The sequence below is a fragment of the Bubalus kerabau genome, chromosome 4 (assembly GCF_029407905.1).
Source record: "Bubalus kerabau isolate K-KA32 ecotype Philippines breed swamp buffalo chromosome 4, PCC_UOA_SB_1v2, whole genome shotgun sequence".
In the NCBI taxonomy this organism is placed as follows: domain Eukaryota; kingdom Metazoa; phylum Chordata; class Mammalia; order Artiodactyla; family Bovidae; genus Bubalus; species Bubalus kerabau.
This window is the reverse complement of record NC_073627.1, coordinates 9769358-9792251: the sequence shown is the minus strand read 5'-3', so window position 1 is coordinate 9792251 and position 22894 is coordinate 9769358. Positions and strand designations below refer to the sequence as shown.

Here is a 22894-nt window from a genome sequence, read left to right as displayed (position 1 = left end):
AGCATGGGTTGCTGTTCTGCCTCATGGCAGCCCCCTTCCCAGGAGAACAGGGCTCTGTCTCCTCCAGGACAGAATGCCCGGTGCCCCCCCCCCCACACACCGCAGGTCCTCCCCATGTGCCAGTCTTCCCTGTCACAGTGCCGGCCTCGAGGAGCAGAGCCGGACGGAAATACAGACACAGACCAGTAGACCCAACAGTACTGCAGGCGTCACGGCCCGGAAATGATGGGAGGTGGGCGGCAGGGATGCCCAGGAGGGGTGGGCAAGGGTCAGGGACCACACAGGTCCCCTGAGATGGGCGTAAAAAGAGGTTGGCCACAGAAGAGGCCTCCTTTCCCAGCCATGTTCTAACACAGAGAAGACCCGAGAAGAGTCAGGCGGGCATGACCCCTTTCCAAAGAGACCTCACGTGGATACCAGCTTCCCGCTCCCAAATGGTCAAACTTGTTCTTCTTTCTAGTTCCTGAAAAGGAGCCTATCCGTTGCCAAAGAGAAATGACATTTATGTAAACACCCATGCAGGCCCTAAGTCTGAAGGCAAAACAACAATGAACGATGGGTTGGAAGCATACCATTATGAAAAAAGGGGCCTTCTTCTCGCTTCTCCCCAGCAGGACTTTCCAAAGCACGACCCAAACAGAATCCCAACCAGGATGCTGTCCCCACAGGCAGAAACCCACTGCATGGACCAGAAACCCGCCATATAGACTGCTTCTGGGTGGCACATTTTTCTCCAGAAAAGGAATCTCAAACTTCTCTTTGGTGAGCAGAGATGCTTCCCGAAACCTCGGACAAAAATGCAGCAGAGTTCATGGCGGAGGAAAGAGAGGGAGACGAGAATGAAGAGCAGCAGCCTGGGCGCCGAGTCGACCCCCAGGGGACGTGGGGGATGAAGTTTCCAAGCAGATGGCCCTGCCTGCGCAGCACCTCACACCCCTGCCCCTCGTCTGGGTGCCTGAGAGGACATGCTGGCCCGGCTACGGGACTGGAGTCCGGGGGAGCTACAGGACCAGGGTCCCAACTTCTCGCAGCTAGAAAAGCCCTTTGGAAGACACATCCTGGAGATGCTGCTCCCTGGCAGGGCATGGCGAGGCAGACACCTTCCCATCCTCTAGCAAAGCACATGCATGCCAGCACCCCATCCCACTACCCCCTACTGCCCCCTCCCCAGTCCGCTCCCAGGAACATCGAGAACGTCCCAAACACCTCCCAGGAATCCAGACAAGCTGCAGCATAAACTCCCCCGGAACACAATTCTGTCTGCGAGATCTCCAATTCCGGCATTGTCTAAGCGTCTGTTGAAACTAATCTCCAGCCGGTCCTCCGCTAACCCGCCGACCCCTAACGGTTGACAATCTGGATGGGACGGTTTGAGGAGGCAGCGGTGGCCCACCAGCATCTCCTCCCGGCCCTCCAGGAATATCAGGGAAGCCCCCTTGCGAAAGGGAAATGGGCTCCAAGAAACTGCTGGCCGAGGCGGACTTAACCACTCGGGTAGCCGGCCAAATATTTACAAAGCCTCGGCTGTGACACACAAAGCCGTACTCTTCTGCTCCGCGGCCGAAAATCTGGGCCCCGCGTGGAGGACCGACTTCCCACCGCCCCGCTCCTGGGGCCAGGGGGGCTGTCCCGCCGGCTGTGGGGGGCGGGGGGTGGCCAGGCCTGGGGGGGCTCCGGGGAGGCGCCGTTCCTGCTCAGCCCTGGGGCGCGGGGGAGGGGGCTTCCCGGCGGCCAGACCACCTGAGAGCCCCCTGCGAGCCGAGCGAGGCTGGAGGGAACAAAGGGAGCGCGGACTCACCCAGCAGCTGAGTCGGGCTGCGCCGGCCGCCTGCGCGCGCGGCCCGCCCACCGGGTCACATGGCTCGGAGCCGAGCAGAGGATCAAAGGGGCTTTGTGGCCGAGGAACAAGGAGCCTCCCAGAGCGCGGGCAGAGGTAGGGAGGGACCGCGACGGCCTCCCTGCAGAGGGAGGCTCGGCGGGGCAGCGGCTCCGAAGGGGCAGGGCGAGGGGTGCGGAGGGAGTGGGTGGGGGTGGGAGCAGGCGGAGAGAAGGGGCAATCCCGGCAGCCACCCCCACCCCGGGTGCGTTAGCTGTGCCCGAGGAACGCCAAGAAGCCCACTCCCCAAGCCAGCCTGAGTCACCCCAACAGGAAAAGTGACATGGTTCCCCAGAAAGAAGGTGAGAGGCTCACCTGGACAGACGACCAGGCTGCCCTTCCGCCCAGTCCTGCTGGGGTGGAGGGACGGGTGATGCCAAGAACCTGCTGCTGCCCACGGGCACCCTCTCCCTGCTGCCCCGCCCTGGCTCCCTCTCTGCCAGGTGTACCTCCCCCCCCATCTGGTTCTGAACCCCCCTCCCCTACCCCAGCAGCTCAGATGACAGGCCACCCTCCCCAGGAGGTCCAGGTTTCCTGGCAGCTGGGGGTGGGAGCAGAGCCAGCCCCGATGTGTGTGCCCTGGTGGAAATGACCCGGGAAGGGAGCGGAGAGGAACCGGCAGGGGCTGGGAGGCGGCGGTGGTGGCCAGCTCACCCTGAGCTCGTTCTTCTTCCTGGAGCCTCGGAAGATTACTATCGGATCCTGCTCCGGCTTCTCCAGCCCCTCAGGGCCTGGGGATGACTCACGGAGTCTCCTCCTCTCTCTCCCCTCCCTGCGGGCCCCTGGGAAGAGCTGAGACCCCCTCAGGGGATGGGCTAGGTGGTCCCCAGAGGAGGGAGCTTGGGAGCGTCCCTGTCCGGGGCTGGGCCTGCCCGCTGGGATCAGCCAGATCCATCCTGTGCCTCGACCTCTGACCTCTGACCCCCGAGGGAGTGAGTCACTCCCAGGCATGGGCGGGGCCAACTTGGCTCAGGCCCACTCCCACAGGAGGAGACAGCTCCCGGGGGCTGGTGTGGGGTCTTCCTAGGGCAAAGAGTGGTTAGTTCAAGTGCAAAATGGCAGTCCATCCTCCTGCCTCCAGAAGGAAGATCCCCACCTCAGCCTTCAGGGGCCAGGCCACACCCAAGGTTTCCCAGATCCCCCGCATGGTTAGTGGCCAAGGACCCAGGGGAACCCACCCCACCGGCCACAGGGGTAGGCTGACCAAGTCCACCACCACGTCCCTCAGCAGCCAGCCCTTCCCAGCAGCAGCCACTCCTACCCCTGACGGCCAACTTGCCCCCCAGTGGCCTCTGAGGTCTGGGGGTTTGCCACAAAGTCTTCAGGGGCCTGTGTTGCAAACCCCTTCCAACTCTGACATGGAGTGGCCATGCAGAGCTGCTGACCCCAGTCTCCAGGCACTTGGCCAGAGCTAGGGGAGTGCCCAGTGGGAGGAAATGCATGTCCGGAGCCCTTCTTCGCATCTCACTGGGAGGGAGGCCGTAGTGGATCCCAGGCACGGGCCTCAGAGTCAACATCAGATGGAGGCCCCTTCCCTCGAACCATCTTTGACTTATTACTCAACATCTGCTGGCCTGGATCTTCCCCATCTGTAAAATGGGCAGGATCAACTCTAGCTGCAAGAATTAAAGTGAGACACGTGTGTGTCCAGAAACAGGAAAGGCAGCCGCTCCCCAAATACAAATCCTTTTCCTCCAAGAAGGTGATTTCCAGACAGTTGCAAGGGCCCAGCCCCTCCTGACACCCCTGCCCACTTGTTCAGTTGCTCAGTGTCCAACTCCCTGCGACCCGATGGACTGCAGCACACCAGGCTTTCCTGTCCCTCACTATCTCCTGGAGCTTGCTCAAACTCATGTTCATTGAGTCGGTGATGCCATCCAACCATCTCATCCTCTGCCGCCCCCTTCTCCTCCTGCCTTCAATCTTTCCCAGCATCTGGGTCTTTTCCAATGAGTTGACTCTTCTGCCTACTTGGCTGGGACCTAAAAAGCAGGTCCAGGAACCAGTAACAAGGGAGGCCAGGCCAGGCGTCAGGGTTAACATGAAGCCTGCACTCCACGCCTGCCCTGGCAGCCTCCTGGTCCCGCAGCACTCCCCTCGAAGCCTCCTTCCAGCCTCTGGTCTCGCTGTGTCCCCCAGTTTTCTGGCCCCAGAGTCCACTCCCAGGGCCCACTACCCCTCCTGGGCGCCCACCACTGCTCTCCAAGCTCATCCCTCACCCTGCCCGCCGTCTACCCCCGACCCCCAGATCACGGGTCCAGGAGGCAGCCTGGGTACTTTGTACACATGCCAGGCTCCTCTTACAACTTTTCCTCACTTGTCACTGACCAGGGCCCCCAGAGCACAGAAGAGGGTATTCTTGTGCCCACCAAGCCCCCCAGTCCAGGGACTTCTCCAACACAGAACATCTGCCACCCGGCACTGCTCACAGTCCACCGCCACTCAGGACACACTCGGCATCCAGGGAGAGCGGCCTGACACCTGGGTAGCTGCCCGTCCAATCCTCCAGTGGAAACCGAAGGCCAGCCGCAGACAGCCCAGCCACAGATGTGATTTTAACGTTTCTAGTAGCCACAGTAAAAAATATAAGAAGAAACAGGTAACATTAATGTTAATGCATTTTATGTAACCTAACAGAGCCAAGACATTATCCACCCAACATGTGACCAGTATAAACACTTTTGAGATTGTTACATGTTTTATTTTGTTTTTTGGCCACAAGGCATGTGGGATCTAGTTCCCAGACCAGGGATCAAACCCACGCCCCCTGCACTGGAAGCGTGGAGTCTCAACCACTGGACCACCAGGGAGGTCTCCAGTGTGTGTTCTATAACTATGGAACCTCTCGATTTGGACTGTTCACATTTCAGGTGGTCAGTAGCCACAAGTGACCGGGGCTACTGTCCTGGACAGCACAGTTCTCTATATTCTCAGTTTCACCCTGAGGTGACAACAGACCCTTGGAGAGGTTTATCTGGATCATTTTTCACACCACATATGGAGCCACCCTGGGGGTGATACAAGACACACCACAGCATCTACTGTGAGATGCCGAGGCCTCTAATTGAGGCCACTGATCCCTACGTGACAGTGTCCCCTTTCTGGGGACATAAAGGGACATGCGGGCTTCCCTGGTGGCTCAGACGGTAAAGAATGCACCTGCAATGCGGAGGGCCTGGGTTCAATCCCTGGGTTGGGAAGATCCCCTGGAGGAGGGCATGGCAACCCACTCCAGTATTCTTGCCTAGAGAATCCCATGGACAGAGGAGCCTGGTGGGCTACAGTCCAGGGGGTCACAGAGAGTCAGACACGACTGAGTGACTAAGCACAGCACAGGGGGACATGATTCTCAGCTTCCACCGTCAGACACAGCAGAGCTTCTCCTAAGAAATCGCTTTGCCAAATGTGCGCTAAGTATCGGTCAGACAGTTTTCTGTGACTGCCCACACATCCCTTTCTGGGCTTCCCTTGCCTACCTGGCTCACGGTTGCTCAGGCCAGGATGAACCCCTGACTCAAAGGCAATGGGGCTTCCCTGGTGGCTGGGTGGTAAAGAGTTCACCTGCCAATTGCATGAGACATGGGTTCGATCCCTGGTCCGGGAAGATCCCACATGCCACAGAGCAACTAAGCCCGTGCGCCTCAGCTACTAAGCCAGTGCTCTAGAGCCTGGGAGCTGCAACTGAGCCCACGTGCCCGAGAGCCCGTGTGCCCTGCAACAAGAGAAGCACTGCAATGAGAAGCCCAAGCACCGCAACGAGGAGTAGTCCCCACTTGCCGCGACTAGAGAAAGCCTGCATGCAGCGATGAAGACCCATCACAGCCAAAAATAAGTAAATAATTAAAAAAAAAAAAAGAATGAGTTGGGCTGTTTAAGCTTCCTTGGCAGCCTGGAGCCAGGAACCCTTCTGGACACCCAAGCTCCCTCAACTGCTCCTCCCACTCAAGACACCCAGGCACTGGCCTCCCTTGCATCCAATAAGTACCTCAACACACTTCTGGTTACTAACTTCAAAGTCACCCAGAACTGCACTGATTAAAAAACAATCTACAAAGAAAGCAGCGGTCGCCAAGGCGGGAGCAGCCGTGGCTGGGCAGTGATGCTTCATGGATCTTGGGTTTCCACTGAGGTGAGGAAATATGCTGGAAGTAGACAGCGGCGACGGCTGCACAACATGCTGTATGTGCGGATGGTCAATAAAAAAGAATTTAACGTGTCCTCCTTTCACTGGAGCCAGTTTGTTTTCTTGTTTTATACCTTAAAACCAGAGGGGCCCCAAGACAAATCGGGAGCCCTGCGGGAGACTGTATCATGCCCCATCTTCCCGGAACCTCTGAATGTGATCTTACACGGCAGGGCCGACTGCAGAGATGAGGGTCTGTGAGATGCAGAGGCTCTCCCGATTCTGTGGCTGGGCCCCGAACGTAATCACGAGGGTCCTTAAGACAGGTTTGCAGAGGGGAACTTGAAGAATATAGGGAAGATGACTGTGTGATGACAGAGGCAGAGAGTGGAGTGATGTGGCCACAAGCCAAGGGCGCAGGCAGCCACCAGAAGGTGAAGGAAGGACGGCTTCTCCCCCTGGAGCCTCCAGACAGAGCCAGCCCCGCCCAGTGCCCCTGATTTCAGACTTCTGACTGCCAGAACTGTAAGAAGAATACATTTCTGTTGTTTGAAGCCATTGAGTGTGCGGTAAGTCAGGACAGCAGCCCCACAGTCTGCAACTCGACCCGTGTAAGTTTAGGAGCTTTCTGGAGAGATGAAGACACAAACTCTCAGAGTGGGACAGGAACTTGTTCCAGGCCACGCACCCGTGAGCCAGACCCTTCCCAGACCTATAGGATATTAGTCGGGGTTTGGGAGAGAGAGTTGGACTCATCCACAGAAAGCTAAAGAAACCCCCCTCGCCAGGTTCCAGCTGATGTGCAGTCGGGTGGAGGGGGCGTGGGCTGCCCCATGGTGTCCTTGACAAGTTGACAAGGGTGCTGTGGGCTGTTTCCACATGTCCATGAGCAGACCCCACCATCAGGAATGCAGTGGGGAAGGTCACCGGGGGCAGCTGCACTGATCGGCTGTCCAGCAGGAGGGTCCCACTCTGGAAGCCACAAAGGGACATGTCGAGGCTTCCACCTCCAGCCGGGCCAACTAGGTGAAGAGCACAGCATCCTGTAGGGGAGGCACCCGCCCTGTAGAGTGGGGCCACTCATGTGGAGCCAGCGTGCAGCAGCAGCGGGAGAGAAGGAAGCAGTTACACAGTGCCCTCCCTCCCTCCCTCTCTCACGCACTCATGCACACATGCACCACCCCCACCCCAGTTCCCAGGTCCCAAACGGTCCTCCTGCCAAGCCCAAAAGCCTGGTGGCGAGCACACAGCTCAGCCCTCCTGCCAACTCCCTTCTAACCCACCCTGGGCAAACCCCCATGGGATGCAGCAGATGCTTTCCATCAAAGGCCAAGAAAAATATCCCTCCCCCTCTTCTGTGGGCAGGTCTGCTGGGCTCCACACCCCCACACACACCCAGGAGGACAGGGGAAGGGCTGGGCGGGTTAGAAGTGTGGGGCTGGGGGCTGAAGTGAGCCAGGAGCATAAGCAGCCACATGCCCCCAGGGATGGGGGGCCCAGGTGCCCAGAGGCAGGCCGACCTCAGGAGGTGCTGCCCCACACGCAAGCCCCCCCCTTCATTCCTGGGGTGGGGGAGGACCCCACAGCCCTAGGGCAAAGGCCCCGGCATGCACGGGGGTGGGAGGGGACCCTAGCTCAGTTTCTGCTCTCTCTGCAGTAAAGCAACGCTTGCGGGGGCTGGTTTTTCACCTTGGGTTGACATCTGTCTTTTTCCCAGGTCCCTTTCAACTTTACCTAGGAGAACATTCAGGCTGCCCCTCATCTCAAAAACAAGGCCACCCCCACTTCCTTTGGCCCCGCCCCCTCCTCCAACTGTAGGCTTGCTTCCTCTCTCAACAACCCCACCTCACCTCATAACAGTTGGTCTACACTTGCGGCTTCCACCTTCTCACCGCCCACTCACTTCTTAACCTTTGCTCTCTGGCTTCTGCCCATTTCACCATTAGAAACGACCTCTTGAAACGAACCTCAAGGCCGACTGACCTCGGGGGGCAGCACGTGGCATGCATTAACCACCCCTCCTAGCAGGACACTTCTCCCAGCTACCTTCCTCACCTCGTCCCCCAAGACACAGGAGTCTCCTCTCCCCGCATCTCAGGAGAGGCTGGCCTTACTTTTGTCACCAGCTTCAGCCACATCCCCCAGGCTGCCACCTCTGGTCCTGACCTCCGTTTGACTCAGCCACACTTCTAGGCATGCTTGTGTTCTAAGGGCCCCTACACTCTTCACCTGGGCCCCCATAGTCTCCCAAACCATACCTAAAATCCCCTGGTAAAAGTCACCACTTCCAGGAAGCCCTCCAGGTGTTCCATCAGCTAGGACCACCCCTGCCCGCTTTCGTGTTTCCCACCTCACATCCTGACCCGGAGCACTTGTCTGGCTGACTCACTCACCTTTTTCCCCAGCTCCTGGGTAGCGGCCCCTGTAAATGTTTGTGGAATTCCGCAGCCGGAAGGCCCCATTTCCTCCTTTCTAAGAAGCACTCCTCCCAGCCTCACTGTCAGGATGCCTCTTCCCCTGGCAGGCACCTTTAATACACATTCCTTTTTCCTCTTGAAAAGCTATCATTACATCAACAATGTGTCAGAAATTATTTGATGATAATCTTAACTCTCACTCGCAGCCAACTCTATTATTCTGGTTGGGATGGATACTTTGTAGCTGAGCAGTAGCCCCAGGCACACTTCCAACCCCACTACTCCATCCTCCTTCCAAAATCCCGAACTCCCAGCAACAAAACGAGCCAATCCCGCACTGATTTCAAACAGAAACCCAGCCTGCCGGTACTGGAGAGCTGTCTCTCGGGGGTGGGGTGGGGTTGAGGGGTGGTGTCAAGAGGGAAGACCTCCAGGTGGGGGCGCTCCAGGCTGGCGTTAGAGCGACACTCTAGACTTCCTAATCCTCCACTGAAATTAGGAGCAAAACAAAAGCTTAAGCAGCTAAGATGGTAAATTGTTTCAGTCCAGCAATACACAATTTGGTATTTAGAGGCCGGACTGAGGGTCTAGAACTGGGAAGTAAGGGGACAAGCAAGTAGAAAGAGCAGGATGTTTGTTTGGCTTCTGCTCAGAGGTTCTCAAACCTAAGGGGAGCTTCGGGGAAATACATATTCCCAGGCCCCGTCCCCAGCGATTCTGATTTAACTAATCTAGGCATTGGTTAAACATTTCTCAGGAGATTCCAACAGACAGCCTGGGTTGAGAGTAGCTGGTTAGCACTGACAGACACATACAATACCCTTGAGATTTGGCACGATGCTGATAACATTTAAACTTAAGCTAGGTGTGTCCAAGAGGCACACAGGGGGTGAGTGGGGTGGGGGTGAAGTGTGAGTTGCTCAGTCGACTCTTTGTGGCCCCAGGGACTGTAGCCCGCCAGGCTCCTCAGTTCACAGAATTCTCCAGGCAAGAACACTGGGGTGCGTAGCCATTCCCTTCTCCAGATCTTTCCAACCCAGGGGTCAAACCCAGTTCTCCTACATTGCAAGCAGATTCTTTACCATCCGGGTCACCAGGAAAGCCAGGGGTGGGGTGGGAGTGTCAGCAGTTCCCACAGTGGGTGCAGGGCCAGAGGTGCTAAAGTGTTGTCATGGCCAACTCTTTGAGACCCCATGGACTGTAGCCCGCCAGGATCCTCTGTCTATGGAATTTTCCAGGTAAGAATACTGGATTGGGTTGCCATTTCCTTTTCCAGGAGGGCCAGAGGGGCCTTTGGCCATTCCATGGGCAACACGGGGCCTTTTTATAAAGGGCCTCCACATTGCCCACTGTCTGGCTGGGACTTGGAAGAGAACCAGAGAAGGATACTTGGAAAGCTGTCCAGGATACACTACTGTGGCACAGGACTTGGGACAGACGGCATTTGAGTCCCTTAAGTCTCATCTGCCTAAGAACAGAACCTTCTGGAAGAACTCAGTTGTCAGCAGTCTGCTCCTCTGAGCAAGCCCGGAAGACTGACTATCGCAGACAAGAAGTCTGCACACCACACCTCCAGATACTGTGCCACAAAACCATCCTAGCTCTCATATCCCCTCTTAAGGGTCCATTTATCTTTCCACAGTCCTTTGTTCTCCAGTAAGTGTCCTTCTCTGCCTTCCCTTTTCCTATTAAGAAGGTGTATATATAAGCCCTAAATCCTAAAGACCCTTTGAGTAACATTTTCCTGTGAAATCCCTTACTTATGTGCTTACGTCTATCTTTTCTCTTACTGGTATGGCTCTTGGTTTAGTTTGCAGACCCCCAAAAGACTGAAGGAGAGACATTATTTTGCCAACAAAGGTCCATATAGTCAAAGCTATGGTTGTTCCAGTAGTCATGTATGGGTCTAAGAGCTGGACCATAAAGAAGGCTGAGTGCCGAAGAATTGATGCTTTTGAACTGTGGTGTTGGAGAAGACTCTTGAGAGTCTCTTGGACTGCAAGGAGATCCAACCAGTCCATTCTAAAGGAGATCAGTCCTGAATATTCATTGGAACAACTGATAATGAAGCTGAAGTCCCAATACTTTGGCCACCTGATGCAAAAAGCCGATTCATTATAAAGAACCTGATGCTGGTTCCAAATACGAAAAGGAGTATGTCAGGCTGTATATTGTCACCGTTTATTTAACTTATATGCAGAGTACATCATGAGAAACGCTGGACTGGAAGAAACACAAGCTGGAATCAAGATTGCTGGGAGAAATATCAATAACCTCAGATATGCAGATGACACCACCCTTATGGCAGAAAGTGAAGAGGAACTAAAGAGCCTTTGATGAAAGTGAAAGTGGAGAGTGAAAAAATTGGCTTAAAGCTCAACATTCAGAAAACGAAGATCATGGCATCCGGTCCCATCACTTCATGGGAAATAGATGGGGAAACAGTGGAAACAGTATCAGACTTTATTTTTGGGGGCTCCAAAATCACTGCAGGTGGTGACTGCAGCCATGAAATTAAAAGACGCTTACTCCTTAGAAGGAAAGTTATGACCAACCTAGATAGCATATTCAAAAGCAGAGACATTACTTTGCCAACAAAGGTTCATCTAGTCAAGGCTATGGTTTTTCCTGTGGTCATGTCTGGATGTGAGAGTTGGACTGTGAAGAAGGCTGAGCGCCGAAGAATTGATGCTTTTGAACTGTGTGGTGTTGGAGAAGACTCTTGAGAGTCCCTTGGACTGCAAGGAGATCCAACCAGTCCATTCTGAAGGAGATCAGCCCTGGGATTGCTTTGGAAGGAATGATGCTAAAGCTGAAACTCTTTGGCCACCTCATGCGAACAGGTGACTCATTGGAAAAGACTCTGATGCTGGGAGGGACTGGGGGCAAGAGGAGAAGGGGATGACAGAGGATGAGATGGCTGGATGGCATCACTAACTCAAAGGACGTGAGTCTCAGTGAACTCCAGGAGTTGGTGATGGACAGGGAGGCCTGGCGTGCTGCGATTCATGGGGTCGCAAAGAGTCGGACACGACTGAGTGACTGATCTGATCTGATGCTGGAAAAGATCGAAGGCAGGAGGAGAAAGGGACAAAAGAGGACGAGATGGTTGGATGGCCTCACTGACTCAATGGACATGAGTTTGGGCAAGCTCCAGGAAATGGTGAAAGACAGGGAAGCCTGGTGTGCTACGGATCAAGGGGTTGTAAAGAGTTCTCACAGCTGGGCAACTGAACAACAGAAAGACTGAAGCTAAGAGGGTAGAGGAAAAGTCTTCCCTCCCTGTGCCCTGTGTGTGTGTTAAGTCCCTTCAGTCGTATCCGACTCTTTGCGACCCCATGGACTGTAGCCTGCCAAGCTCCTCTGTCCATGGGGATTCTCCAGGCAAGAATCCTGGAGCAGGTTGCCATGCCCTCCTCCAGGGGATCTTCCTGACCCAGGGATGGAGTCCATCTCTCCTGCATCTGCAAACCACACCTACAGATACTGCCACAAAACCACCCTAGTTCTCATCTCTCCTCCTAAGGGTCCATTTATCTTTCCAGAGTCCTTTGTTTTCCAGTAAGGGCCTTTCTCCTCCTCCCCTACTATGAAGGTGTGTATATAAGCCCTAAATCCTAAAGCCCCTTTGAGTCACATTTTTTCTGTGAAATCCCTTACTTATGTGCTTACGTCTGTCTTTTCTCTTACTAGTGTGGCTCCTGGGTTATTCTGCAGACCCTCAAAAGACAGAAGCTAAGAAGGCAGAGGAAAAGTTTTCCCTCCCCAATACTTGTGTGTGTGTGAAGTCGCTTCAGTCATGTCGGACTCTTTGTGACCCTATGGACTGTAGCCTACCAGGCTTTTCTGGCGTTCTCCAGGCAAGAATACTGGAGGGGGTCACCATGCCCTCCTCCAGGGGATCTTCCCAACCCAGGGACCAAACCTGCAGATTCTTTACCGCTGAGCCACCTGGGAAGCCCCAGGCATTGGTACAGGTCACCTCATTACAAACAGAGGCTGCTTACACAGAACAAGCTGGGTATGCTGTTCTGCAACATGTAAAACATGAGAGAAACAGAGCTGCCCAGCAAAAGTTCTAAGTAAACACGGGAATGATAAATAGATACGAACGCAGGTTGAGTCTGATGAGAGGAAGGAAAGAAGACTGGCAAACCTTGCTTCTCAGGCTGGACGGAGGCGCTCAGGTGCTGTGTTCACGGAGATGGTGCATGGTTTTTGTTTTCTTTTTAATAATGTTTAATTTTTATTTATTCATTTATTTTACAATTTATTTCCTTTTTCTTTTTTTTAAACTTTTGGTTTCACCACTCAGTGTGTGGGATCTTAGCGGCCAACCAGGGATCAAACCTGTTCCCCCTGCGTTGGAAGCTCAGAGTCTTAACCACTGGACTGCTAGGAAAGTCCCAGGGTGAGTGTTTTTGTTGCTGTTGCTAAATGCAAGCAGTCTTCGCAGGCCCTGGGGAAGCAAAGCCCCGAGTCTGTGTGTGGCTCACTGGCCAGGTGGCGTCCGAGACGAGGCATCACCTCCTGAGCCTCCGCTCACCCACCTGAGCCCGAGGGTGGCGAACCCACCTGCTGTTTGGCTGCTCGAGAGGAGGTGCCTCAAACTTCCTGCCCTCCCCGCGGCATTTTGGGGAAGGTGCTTTGAACTAACCATGTCAAAGTGCTCTGAAAACCACAGAAAGCCTCTAACCAAGAGGAGCTGGCGACTCCGGGTCTATTTTCATGAGCTGGCAGAAAACGCCCCAGCCCAAGAAGCCTTGTTTTCCCCTCTGGGGAGGAGCCCTCAGTCTTAGGTGTGAGGGTTGAAGGCTTTTGCAGCTCCTTAAGATGTCTGATGTGAGGTTTTGTCAGCCCCAGGCCCGCTTTAGATGGGGATGCCTGAGACCCCTCTCCCCTTTAGCAAAGACCGGGGGCAGGTAACACTGCCACTCATGGGAAACTAAGCGGCTTGTTTAATTGGGAATTGGGCCCAAACCAGCCCAGCCCAGCTCTTTCCTCTCCTCCTTTCTCTCCTCCCAGACCTGGAAGCTCAGGAAATTCAAGGCTGTGAAGCAGTGGGCACATGACCTCCGGCTATTTACACAGACTGGGGTTGGGGAGCGGGGACACTGATCCTTCCCAGCTCGCCCCACAAACCTGGGGAACCCCTGTGCCTGACCCTCCTGGCCCAGGGGCCAGTGGTCCAAGCCACCCAAGTTTTCATTTCATCCAGGAAACTCAGGCTTTGAGGTCAGAAGGATGGGTGTCCAAATCTGACACCACCACCTATCAGCTGAGCGATGGGGGGTGTGTGTGTGTGTGTGTGTGTGTAAATTTCTTTATCTCTTGAGAGTGATTTTTCTCATCTGTCAAAAGGGGGAACGGGTTCACTGGAATTCAAGGAGAATGAAAAGGAAAAAGATGGCATGTGTACAGACTGGCGCTGAGCCTGGCACCCAGGCAGACGCTCCATAGCGCTGCCCCCCGCCTCCTCTCGGGCGTGGGAGTGGGGAAGACAGCCCACAGGCAGGCAGCATCTGCCAGCTCCCCAGCGGAAGCACAGAGAAGATCAGCAGAAACTGTTGATGGATATGAAGAGTCTGGATTACCGATGACTTTCATGTATCTGTGCTTTTAAAACCTTGATGGTGGATCCAAAAAGTCTTCTGGGAAATTTCGCTTTTAAAAGCACATTAAAAAAAAAAAGAATAAATCCTGCAAACATAATATTCAGTGAAGGAAGCCAAAAATGAAAGTATGCTACATGGTAACATGGTAATGACTCAATGGACATGAATTTGAGCAAACTCCGGGAGACTGTGGACAGAAGAGCCTAGCGGGTTGCAGTCCTTGGGGTTGCAGAGTCAGATGCAACTTAGCGACTGAACAACAATTCAGATACAGTTCAAAACCAGGCGAAACCCTCACTGCTGATACAGCATTTCTGTTTCCTGGTTCTGGTGGTGACTGCATGAACCTATGTACGTGATAAGTCTCACTTCAAAGAACCACAATGCCCCCAAAAGGGACATTTCACCTGTAAAACTGGCGAGAGCGGAGTCAAGTCTGTAGCTGAGTTAACATCCTTGTACGCCTGTCAGCTTCCTGGTTTTGATACGTACTGTGATAGGTCATTGAGGAGAAGCTGGCAAAGCGTACACTGGCCCTCTCTACTATGATTTTTGTGATCTCTGGCGAGTCGAAGATTATTTCAAAATAGAGAAAATATTTTAAGTACATTCAAGGGAGCTCCCTTCTAGTTGCTAAAGGAGGTGTTGCCTATTCGTGAACTGTGTAACAAAACCAATTTAATCTTTCACACACCAAAAAAGGTATATTCAAAATGTGAAATGCTACACATGATGTACCAGTTAGAAATGGGAACTGGATGATTTCACGACGTGTCTGCTCATTCCTTCATCTCCTGTACGCACGTGGGGCATGCAGGCACCTTGTCAGGTACGGGGAAGGGGCTAAGCCTTACCGACAGAGGCCCTGCCTGCCCAGGTCCTGGCCTCAGGACAAAGCTAAGGGATCCGGCACCGTGTAGCAAGGGCCAGCGAACACGCCACTGAGGCTGTTCTTAGAGAAACCTAGAAGGGGTCCCACCCCTGTGGAAAAGCAGACCTTCCAGGCCAAGGGCCTGGCAGGCAATGGAGCTGGCAGCAAGCCTCGGGTGAGCCTCAGCGAAACCATTCGGGATGCCACGAGAGGTGTGAGCTACGGAGGGGCAAGCTGATGAGGCTGGAAGACTATCACTTCGTGTCATCCGGGCTGTTTCTCCAGACCCCAGGATAGAACGATCACAGTGGCCAGGAGGTAGAGATTCATTCATTTGGTCCCCACGCAGCTCAGAAAATGACATTTCACGGCCAGAGGCAGGAGCCTAACTCTTGCGAGCTGCTGGCTCTGGGTGCTGATGACGGAAAGCAGTTTGCAATCTGACCCACCAAGGTCTCCGAGAGCCCTGGGCAGGCTGGCAGCATCTGCAAAGGAGGTCTCCACCTAAGGCAGCGCACCTGGCACTTCCCTACCTCATCTCAGGCCACAGTCCCCAAGCCAGGGCATCCTGTGGTCCCCAGGTTCTAGGGCTGTAAGGCAGCTGCTCCTCCAGCTCCCCAGAGCCCACCTCCCACCCCAAACACACAGAACCAATCTGCTTTGCTCCCTGGCAGTCCCCACCCACTAGCCTTCCACCCACCACCACCACCAGGCATGCCCTAGCCATGCAGGCTCACTTCTCTGGGCCTCAGCTTTCTTCTTCATTGCAAACAAGCTGATGAACCCACAGTCTCTTTCAGCTACAGAATTCTAAGTCTAGGGGGGGAAAAGGTCACAAAAAGGAGACAGGAACATCGTCCCACAGCCTTGCCTTCACTTGTGAAAGTGGGAAAGAGTTTCACAACTGTTTTCTTTCCTGCCCGGCCCGGGGTGGGGAGTGTCCTGTGGACTCTAGGGCTGGGAGTGTCTAGGGGAGCCCAGAACCCCCAGGGTTCAGGATACAGATGGAATTCCTCCTGAATTCTTCCAGAAGAGGACCACCACTTCCTGTCTTCGCTTCCCATTGTTGCCCTAACAAGTCACACAGCACGGGAACTCGGAACCGCGCAGGGCGTCCTCTTACAGTTCTGGAGTCAGAAGTCCAACACAAAGTTGCTGAGCTAAAACCAAAGGCTGGTGCCCTCCAGAGGCTCGGGGGAGAATCCCTTTGACCACCTGTCCCAACTTCCAGAGGCCACTGCATTGCTGGGCTCCTGGCCTCCCCACCCCCCGGCATCGTTACAGCCAGCGTGGCCTGTGGAATCTCCCCACATCCCATCACTGATGCTGACTCGCCTGCCTCCTTCCGCTACTTCTAAGGACCCTTGTGATTACACTGGATCTGTGTGGATTATCCAGGATCATCCCTCCAGATTATCCAGGATAATCTTGCTACTTTAGGGCCAGCTGACCAGCAACCTCGATTCCCCTTTGCCTTGTGGGCTGACGTAGTCACACGGTCTGGGGATTAGGACATGGCCATCTTTGGGAGTCATCTTTCTGCCAACTCAACTAACCCAGGTCCTGGAGGGAGACATAGGGTGGAATCACAGGCCCAGGAGACTGCCTCCTTGGGTTCAAATCCTGGTCCTACTACTTGGTAGCTGAGGGAATCAGTTATCCACATCTGTAAAATGGGATAATGTGTCCCCAACCCCTGGGTGCCAGCCCATGGCCTGTCAGGAACCGGGCAGCCCAGCAGGAGCTGAGTGGTGGGTGAGACCCAAACCATCCCCCAACCCGAGACCATGGGAAGACTGTCTTCCACGAAACTGGTTCGTGGTGCCACAAAGGTTGGAGATGGCTGCCTAAGAGGGACCGGGGGTTGGGGGTGGGGCAGGCAACAGAAGGCCCTCCCCAGAAATTCCATCCTCAGCTCTTGAACAGTGATTCTTCCAGGACAACACTGGGGCTCATCTGGGCTCTCCCAGCACGGCACTAGGCTGCCCCGGAAGGGTGACAGGCCGGGGCCACGGTGACAGCGCAGCCGGCTCGCCATGGCCCCCTCCCTTACCAGGGCAGAGGAGGCCAGTGCAGTCGGCCGCCAGCTCCCAGGGTGCCAGCCTCCTCCCACCTCACTGTGGGACCCTCGCGAGCACAGAGAGCCCCCTCTCCTCACAGGGAAGAGCTGGTCACATGAAGGCAGTCTTGTGTGCAGAGAGACCAATTTAGGATCCCCGAGCCCAGGTCACTCCAGCTTCGTGGCAGAGAGGTCCCAGGCGTTTGGGGTGGAGGATGTGGGTGAGGGGTCAGTGTTCTACCCCCCAGGAACCAGGCCTGGTTCCCGACACCCCAAACCACAGGCCTCACTTCTCTCCCAGGCGTCTTGCTTTCCAAACACTTCAGCATCAGGCGTCTAAATCACAGAATGGCAGCAGCTGCCACATGGGGAGGCACAGAGGGAATGCGGGCTGTGTGGCTTTGGGGACGTCACTCTGCCTCTCGTTTGCTCCTCCAGAAACTGCAGGATCAGGGTCAGGCTAATCCTAAGTGGACACCCCGACTTCTGCATCCCCGGTAAACAGCTCACCAACCCCAGACAAAGCTTCCGGAGCCCAGGGGCACCCCCAGCCTGAGAAACACTCGGGAGCATTCTTTATGCCGTGTCCCACATAGTGGCCCCTGGCCTTTCCCCCAGTGTCCTCCCAACGCCAGGACAGGGGTGCCGGTGGCCTTCAGGGGCTCCCCAGGACCCAGCCCGGCTGCCAGGAAGTGGCTTTTGCCCACGCCTGGCCCAGCCTCCATGGAGAGAGGCCAGTGCAACCAAACAGGAGGCCGTAGGTGGCAGGGGCCAAAGGGGCCAAACCATTCTCTCCAGGCAGGGCAGGGGCGGCGGGAGGGAAGTGGAGGGAAGCAGGCACGTGATTCCAGCCTGCGGTTCTCAGGGGAAGGGCGAGCCCCAGGCAAAGGGAAGCAGGGCCCCCCCACCCCGCCCCACCCAGGGGCTCAGCTGTGGGGGAAGGGAAGGGACTCTGGCCTCACACCCCCACCCTCTGGCTCCAGCCCAGGGCCTCCTCCTCGGACCCTGCCCCCCTCCTATCTCAGGGGAGAAAGTGAGGCTCTGTGTGTTGCCAGATTCCTGTAATGAATCCCACATTCATTCCGTCCTCTGCGCCTATTGGAAAGCCTCCCTCTGCCTTCTGGGTTCGCTCTGAACAGCTGGTCTGCAGAAGTCGGTGGAACTGAATGTGCAGGAGGTGACTGCAGAGGAACAGCTCCCTTTGCGTCCCCGCCCACCCCTTCCTCTGAAGAGGAGGCTGCTAGTTCCTGCCCTTTCCCTGGGAAAGCTGGGGAGGGAGCCAGGGACGCTGGATCCACCGTTAACTCTTTCACTTCCTGCCGGCATCCATCCTCCTGGCGAGGTTGGACTCCACGGCTTCCTGAGCGTGGACAGCAGAGGCCCCCGCCCTTCCCAGAGCCCCCACCCCCACTCCCAGGCACGAAAGCGCACAAGGTCAAGGCCCAGAGAACACACGCTCTGCTGGGAAAAGGCTTTTCTGCACCAGTTCCCAGCTCTCGCCTTGAAGGAGGTCCACAGGGCACGGATTTTGCAGGTGGAAGCAGGGAAGCCCCGAGAGGTCGGCATCTCACGGATTACACAAAGGCAGGGCTCAGACACCCACAGCGCTGCTTTCAAATTTGTGCTGCTCACAAAAATTTGTGCTCCTCAGACAAATGCAGGCGGTGAGGAGCTGGGAGACGCAAAGGTACCCGCGGAACAGTAACGGTTCATTAGCCCAGAGGCGTCCTGTCTCCCCCAGCTGCCCCATCCTGGGCAGTGCAGACCAGCCACCCCTGGCACTTCCGGCCCCACCCCAAGGATGAGTGGGCCATTCCACCTCCAAACAGGCACTGGCTCAAGGAAAGACATCAGCACCAAAGCCTGGGAGACGTGACTCCACCTCTGCCACTAAACCGCTGTGTGTCCCTGGCAGAGTCAGAAACCTTCTCTGAGCCTCAGAGACAAGAGGGAGCAAAACCAGAAATCGGAGGAGGTTTAGGGGCTCTGGAGTCAGGCTTCCTGAATCCAAACCATCTAGCTGCATGGCCTCGGGCAGGTTGTTAAACCTGTCTGCGCCGAGTCCCTCATCTGTTAAATGGGGACAGTGACAGAATCAAATTCACAGGTCTGTCAGGAGGACTCAATGAGGTCAAGAGCCCTGGGACCATGCAAGTTACCCCAGGAAGCCCTGGTGGCTGGGGACGCCGCCACCACTGCCAGAGTCATCGGGGACCCTGTCTGGCCCCAGCAGCCTGAGGCCTGGGAGAATGGAGGGGGCGCATCCTTGGTCCTCTGCCGCTCCCCATCCTCCGGTCCCTCTGCCGACGGCGGCCACAGCTGGAGTCTAGCCGTGGTTCCCAGTGACCCAGCACCCTCCTGCATCAGCAGTCACAGAGGCTCCAAGTCCAGATGTGAGAGGATCAAACCATCCCTCCTCGTCTTCATCAAACCCACGCCTTATATGCCATTCTCCCATGAGTCTTTATGTGCAGCGGACATGTGGGGTGAGGGGAGGCAGGCAGAGACCCAGTGAGGCCTCGGACTTGAGGCTGTGGGAGTAAGCCAGGATGCAAGGAGTTGCCTGCAGCTGGGGAGGGCCTCTTGGCAGGCAGAGGGGGCCCTGCCGCCCAGGCCCGCCACGCCGCTCCCTTCAGTGCCGTGTCCTCTGCCCTCTTCTGCCCCACCCTCAGGGATGCTCCCTACAGCCCTGCAAGGAGGACAGGGAGAATGTGGCCCCGGTGGGTGAAGGACGCCAGGGCCCAGCTACATGGCCAACGAGTAACAGGGTCAGGGGCCCAGAGCCCGAGCTGGCCCTGCCCCCACTCTGAGCAGCTCTGTTCTAGGGAAGCTTCTGTAGAAAGCGGGGGCTGGAGAGGAACAGCCTAGATCGAGGGGGACGGGCCCCATGCCTCTCCCACGAGCACAGGGAGCTAGGCTTGCAAACACCAAGCCAAGGGCCCTTCCCCTTGTGGGAGAAGGGAGAGAAACACACACACAGGAGGGCTGCAGCTTGGTATTCCTCCTGTAACACACACATGCACGCACACACATGTGCAATCTGCTTTTTAAACCCAGGAGGTGAGGGCTCTGTGCTGGGGAACCCCACCCCGCTGGTAGGGGAGGCCCAACACCAGCTCGCTCTGGCTGTCCTAGGAGCAGGGGGCAGAAGGCACTAATTGGGGGGAGAGGAGAGAGGGGGTGGGGAAGGAAGCCCACAGGCACACGAAGCAGCCCGCGAAGGCAGGGCAGGGGCCAGGAAAGAGCAGGGTGCCCACCCGGCCACCTCGCAGGAAAGAGGGTGTGGAGGGACAGCCCACCCATTTCCTCCTCCAGCGTTTCAATAGCTACCGGTTGTCCCTGGAACAGCTGGATTCCCCTCAGAGGTCAGGCTGCAGCCCGCATCAACCCTCACCACCCCCCCAGCCGGTGCCATGGGCACAGCACTACCTCCGGTGTGGACGGCCGCCCACATTTCATCTGGGGGTGCAGATGGCGCCCGGCTCATTGGCTCGAGGTGGCTGCTGCAGGCCTGGTCAGAAAGGATTGGCCGTGTGGGCACCGTCTTTCCTTGGACCCCAGCTGAATCAAGGGGCCCCCTCATCCCTCCCTGCTCTCTCTGCCAAGGGAGGGTGGCCAAAGTGGACCCCCGGGCTGCCCCACCTTGCCCAGCCAAGCCTTTTGGTTCACGGCTTCATTCTCCTCCCTCTGCTGCTGGGAAATGCCACGTACTTCAGGACAGGAACCCCCAGGTTGGGGAGGGGGGTCAGCTGACAGTAGGGGGCTGAGGGAGGGTGAGCACCCCCCAGGGGCTTGAGGGAAAGGTTTCCTGGTTCATGGACGAGGCCCAAGGGGAGGGGGCTTCCCTCCCTCTGAATGCTGCTGTGTCAGCGAATGCTGCAGCATCTCTGACCCTGCGGACAGCTGGAAACGAAGCCACACGGAGGATGGCCGAGCCCAGGGTCCTCCACGGCACCCTTGAGCTGCTCAGACTCCAGACTTCTCACTGTGTGCAGCAGCAAATCCTCCGTGGAGCTCAGGCCATTCTGAGCCAAGGTTTCTACTGCTCGCCTGCGTGCTAAGTCGCTTTTGTCGTGTTCGACTCTTTGCGACCCTGTGGATGTAGCCCACCAGGGCTCCTCTGTCCATGGGGATTCTCCAAGCATGAATCCTGGAGTGGGTTGCCATGCCCCCCCCCAGGGGATCTTCCCAACCCAGGATATCAAATCTGCATCTCCAGTGGCTCCTGAGCTGCAGGCAGATTCTTTACCGCAGTGCCACCGGGGAAGCCCCGGGTTTTCTATTACTCGAAGCCAAAGCCTCCTGTCAGAGCATCCAAGAGCACAGCAGGCCCAGGCAGGCAGGGAGGGAAGGCCCTGCACAGCAGAGCAAGAGCTGACCAGACTCCTGCCGAGGGCTGTCCAGACACACCCCCTCCGGCCCCCACTGCTCCCTCTTCAAGCCGAGAAGGACAGAGGTCCTGGGACAGGGGACTTCAAGGGAGCCGGCCTCCCTCCTAAGAACGGTTGACTGCTCTGGGCCGTGGCTCCCAAGTCAGTAACTGTTCCTGCAGCCGCTAAGTCCCCCCTTTGATGGCTGCCAGGGACAGCATGCCACCCACAGGCCTCGGTATCCTGGGATCCAAGGATATTCTCAGAACGGCCACCACAAGCAAAGCGCACACTGAGTGAGGTCCTCACAACAGCCCCGTCCGGGCCCCCCTCTGGTGTCCCTCTGGCGCCCCTCTTTCAGCAGATTTGGGAAGTCGCGTAGAGGAGTTAGGCAACTTGTCCCAGGTCACACAGCAAGAAGCGATAGAGCAGGCTCCCTCCCTGCTAGCTTTCCAGTGACCCCCGTGAGGAGGGGGCGATGGGGCAGCCTGGCGGGCCAGTCTCCAAGGTCCTCACACTCCTCTCAGAAACCCCCGGGGGCCCGGGAGCAGGGCGTCATCCTCAGCTCCAGTCCTGGCACAGAGAAGGCCTCAATAGGTGAACGAATGAATGAACAAGTGAATGACGGCCTGGCCACAGACGAGGGCCACGGGGACGAGGAGAGGACACAGGGAGAAGAACCATGTCCCGTGATGGCAGTGGTCACGCCAGGCCGGCCCTGGGCCCTCTGCGTGGATGAGCGGGCTAGCTTCTCACGTGGGCCTCTCTATGACCCCATTCTACAGAGGGGAACAAAGCACCTCAGCCAAGGTCATGCTGCCACAGGAAGGGCCGTGGCCCAGGGTCGGGGTCAGGGCACTGTGACCGTGCTCTCATTCACACCGTCTCAGAGATAACCCCACAGAATAACATGAGAAAGCATCCAAGGGCCCCCTCCCTGCCCACCACTCCTGGCCGGGATCTACCCTTTGCTGAAGCTCTCCAGCCACTTTCCAAGTTCCACCAGCCATGAGATGGTTCTCTAACTACCAGTCCCCTCCTAGAGCAAATTATCCCGATCACCTTTCGAGGCTCGGCTCGGGTCACGAGTAGGGAAACTCTACTGGGGGTGGAGGGGCACCCTTGTTAGTGGCAGGGAGGTGTCAGATCCCATTTTTGGTTTTTTAATTCTTTGTGTTAAGTATGCATGTAGAGAAAAGACTGGAAGAAAACACCAAAATGTGAACAGCGCTGATTTCTACAGTACGTAATTAACATCGATCATCTTCTTTATAGCTCTCTAAGTAAATTATTTTTGTCGTAAGTAGGCATAATTTTTAAAATTGCAGTAAGATTGTTTTTCAGCCAGGAAGATAGATGCTTCTTAGCCCGTCAGCTCTCCTAACACCTGCCCACTGCCTCATCTGGCCAAGTGGATGAAGCATTCCAAGGAGCTGTCAGCCAGGCACTGGGCTGGGGTCTTCCCCGGGCGGCTCTGGGGGCCAGGACCCTTCTCCTCCACTTGTGGACCTGGGTCCCGGCTCCACCGCCTCTGCCACGAGGCCACTTCCCACTGGGCTGCAG

At 56.2% G+C, this 22894-nt stretch overlaps 1 protein-coding gene across 4 annotated transcripts in view; it reads right to left on the bottom strand.

Annotated features, from left to right (window-relative positions):
* The window catches only part of SEPTIN9 (septin 9), a 148886-nt gene that overhangs the window by 35010 nt on the left and 90982 nt on the right, over positions 1-22894 (bottom strand). Inside the window, exon 1 of one of the 4 annotated variants that reach the window (XM_055575242.1) lies at positions 2531-2723. The exons of 2 other annotated variants lie outside the window; for them this stretch is intronic. The gene's annotated coding sequence lies outside the window, so the exon portion shown is untranslated. Of the gene's footprint in view, positions 1-1798; positions 1951-2530; positions 2724-22894 lie in introns of those variants that run through there. One more of the 4 variants, XM_055575241.1, reaches the window with a different exon arrangement.